This window comes from Cetorhinus maximus, chromosome 19 (genome assembly GCF_964194155.1).
Source record: "Cetorhinus maximus chromosome 19, sCetMax3.hap1.1, whole genome shotgun sequence".
Lineage (NCBI taxonomy): Eukaryota > Metazoa > Chordata > Chondrichthyes > Lamniformes > Cetorhinidae > Cetorhinus > Cetorhinus maximus.
This window is the reverse complement of record NC_135897.1, coordinates 75,039,280-75,043,408: the sequence shown is the minus strand read 5'-3', so window position 1 is coordinate 75,043,408 and position 4,129 is coordinate 75,039,280.

The window sequence follows — 4,129 nt, the reverse complement described above, 5'->3', positions numbered from 1 at the left end:
GATTGAAATGTAATAATTTGTTGGCTTTTGAGTATTTCAGCAAATCTACTCCGTGCAGAAACAAAACAATTTTGACTCGTCGGTACTTTGGGAGGAAGCCAAGCTTTAAAATTATTTTGTATGCATGCTGCTGAATTCTATTTCTAACATATACTGAAATGATATTTTGCTACACGTGTTCTTTTCTATCAGTACTCACAATTGGCTCTGTCTCTTCCATTTTATTTGTCTCACTTCCTATCTCCTTGTCAGTCTTGCCCCAAGCTCTGAAGTTGCCATAAAATTAATATCTAGCCCTCAAGACGTGCATCTTTTTGATAGCATTTTTGTTTATTGAGTATTCTAAGTAGTAATATACATACATTGTTAATCAGGCCACAGGCACTCGTCCTCATTTATCAAGTTACTGGAACTTCCATGTCATAAAGGGTGAACAAATGCACAAATCATTTGCTCCAATGGAAAGCTGTCAGTAGTCAGATTTTATTGTAGAAGCTATGACCTTCAAAGGTACATATGTCACCTTTTCATAACATTTAGTATGATGTAATGGAGTAGAAGGTAGTGTAGCTAGAACCATTTACAGCATTAAGAGGCAGATACCTGCATTTGGTCCTGGGCATTTAGGATCCACAGAATTTAGTTGTTCTTCCATTAGGCAAGTCATAGCTAAAGGAATTATTTGTTCAGATATCCTCTGATTTTATACTTACTGAGTCAGATTATCTAGTTAAATTATTTAATTGAGTTACTTGTGGGACTTTGCTATGTCCAAACTGGCTGCCACCTTTCACATTGCAATAGTTGCATTTCAGAAATGGTATATTGGTTGTGAAGCAATTTGGAAGGGCCCGAGGGTGTAAAATTCCGGTTTTTATTGTGGATTCATCAGTGCTATCATATACAAGTTGCTAATTTTCCTTTCCAGCTTTTGTACAACCTTCCTTTCTCTGACGTAAGCCACCCACATAATCTATTCCCCAACCTTTTCATGGAATACATGTTGTTCCTACTTGTGTCATGGGTGTGTATGTACACATAGATCAACTGTGTCCTTTTATTTCTTTAAATCTATCCCACCCACTGCTCAATGTGGGTGAAGAGATAACTGCTTAAAATTTTGAGTCTCGGGTTTACAAACTATGCTGAATCATCAGCCCTAGGCCATTGCTGCACAAGTTCCTTAGGGTAGCAGCTGCTTCATTAAACTTTCTTCCATTACAATCTCAGACAAGGTAATGTTTGCTGATGATTGCACTGTATCCATTTACAACTCAGTTAATGAAGCAGTCTGTGGCCTTGAACAATCTTCAGGCTAGAGCTGATTAAGTGGAACTATATTTGTGCCACCTCCCATTGAAGTTTAATGACACTACCCTTGTCAAATCCTCCACCATTAGCATCCTGGGGGTCACCATTGGCTAGAAACTTAACTGGACCAGCCACATAAATTCTACATCTCCAAGGTCAGTGACTGGGTATTCTGTAGTGAGTGACTCCCCACAACTACAAGTCACAGTCAGGACTGAAACACAACTGTCCACATGCCTGGATAAATGCAACTCCCAATAAAAGATGGAGCACAAAACACAAACAGCCCACTTAATCGGGACCCCACATCCACTACTAGCACTGGATAGTGTGTACTGTAGCAATTCAAAAAGCTTTGGGACCACTTCCAGCTAGGGCAAGGGCAGCAATCACATGGAAAACCACTACCAAATAACCTGGTTTGGAAATGGACATCCCTCCATCATCACTGGGTCAAAATCCTGAAACTTCCTAACAACTGTGGGAAAATGCAGTGCATCAGGCAGGTGGGGTCACCATCTCTCAAGGGCAACAAATGATGGCCTCACCTGTGGCATCCTGAATTTAAAAAATATTAATCAATTGCAAAGTGCAGGAAAAGCTCTTGTACAAATAAAACATCTAAGGAAGTGTCATTTGCTAAATGACAGCAGGTAACCAACAGTTTGGGTGAAGAGGTGAGCTTCACACGAGCAGGGGAGAGACCTCCTACTGAGTGACACACAGCCAGAGTGAGTGTGGGTATTGGCAATTTGGTGCACAGTGGGAATTCGGTGCAGAGGGGAAGAGGTGCTCTTTGCTTTTTTACTTTGCTATCTAACTTCTTAAATCTTCAGAGTGGACTTGCCCTGCTTCAGCAGTAGAGGCTACAGGGGAGAGAAATGACTGGTAAGTAGTGGGTAAGATCAGGTAAGTATTTTCTACTTCTATCGATTATAGTTTAAGGTCTTTTTTGTGGTTTATAGTTTGTATATTCTGTAGTAATGAGGATCAGGAAAGAAGGGCATTACAGTAATTGATTTAAAAGTTTAATTTAAAGGGATAAGTCATGGCAGGAGAGCTCAAAGCCGTGGTGTGCTCCATGTGGGAAGCCGGGAATGTGTGCAGGAAGTGTATCCAGCTGCAACTCCTGGAAGCTTGGGTTTCAGAGCTGGAACGGCGGCTGGGGACACTGTGGAGCATCCGTGAGTCTGAGAGCATTGTGGATGGCACGTTTACCGAGGTGGTCACACGGCAGATGAAGGGACTTGAAGGAAAGGAATGGGTGACCACCAGGCAGTCCAAGAGAAACAGGCAGGTAATTCAGGAGTCCCCTGGGGTCCCGCTCGCAAATCTGTATTCCATTTTGGAGGCCGATGGTTCCTCCAGGGACTGCAGACAGAGCCAAGCTTCTGGCACCACAAGCAGCCTGTCTGTGCAGGAGAGGAGGAAGAGCAATAGTAATAAGGGATTCTATAGTCAGGGGAATAGATAGGTGCTACTGTGGCCGTCAACGTGACTCCAGGATGGTGTGTTGCCTCCCTGGTGCCAGGGTCCGGGATGTCACTGAACAGGCATCCTGAAGGGGGAGGGTAATAAGGCAGAGGTCATGGTACATGTTGGTACCAATGACATAGGAGGAAAGAGGGATGAGGTCTTGCATCAAGAAATCAGGGCGTTAGGCAGTAGACTGAAAAGCAGGACCTCTCGGGTTGTAATCTCTGGATTACTCCCAGTGCCACATGCTAGCGAGCAGAGAAATAGGAGAATGGCGCAGATGAATATGTGGCTTAAGAGTTGGTGCAGGAGGGAAGGTTTTAGATTCCTGGATCACTGGAACCGTTTCTGGGGAAAGGACCTGTACAAGTGGGACAGTCTACATCTAAACCAGAGCAGGACTAACATCGTTGCAGGCGGGTTTGCTAGTGCTGTTGGGAGGAGTTTAAACTAATTTGGCGGGGGGAGGGGACAGAGAATGTTAGCAGAATAGGTACACATCATAATACAGTAAAACAATCAAGTCAGAGGGAGTACAGCTGCATTAAGTTTCAAAGGAATAAGGCAAGACTGGATGACCTCTACTTTAATGCCAGGAGTATTGCAGGTAAAACGGTTGAGTTAAGGGTAAGGTTTGACACATGGAATTGTGATATAGTAGCCATTACTGAGACGTGTTTGAGGGAGGGGCAGGATTGGCAGCTCAACATTCCGGGATATAGAATCTTCAGGCGAGACAGGGGAGGGGACAAAGGAGGAGGCGTTGCATTATTAGTTAAGGAGTCAGTTACTGCAGAAAGGAGAGATGATATCTTGGAGGGGGCATTGAATGAAGTTTTGTGGGTAGAGCTTAGGAATAAAAAAGGGGCAGCCAGATTGTTAAGTGTTTATTATAGACACCCTGATAGTCAGCAGGAAATGGAGGAGCAAATATCTGCACGATTCGTGGAGGCGTTTAAAAACTAACAATAGGGTAATTATATTAGGTGATTTCAACTTTCCCAACATTATTGGGATAGTCATAGTGTTAAGGGTTTGGATGGAGCGGATTTCTTGAATTGTGTACAGGAGAAATTTTTAGGTCAATATGTAGAGGGTCCAAGAAGGGACGGCGCAGTCCTGGACCTAATTCTGGGGAATGAAACCGGACAGGTGGCTGAGGTGGTGGTGAGGGAGCATTTTAGTGATAGCGACCACAACATGGTACAATTTAAGCTTGTTATGGACAAAGAAACAGACAAGTTGCAAAAAAATGTTTTGGATTGGGGAAGAGTGGATTTTAGTAAAATAAGGCAGGATCTGGCCAAGGTAGACTGGGAACAGCTACTTGTGGGGAAATCTG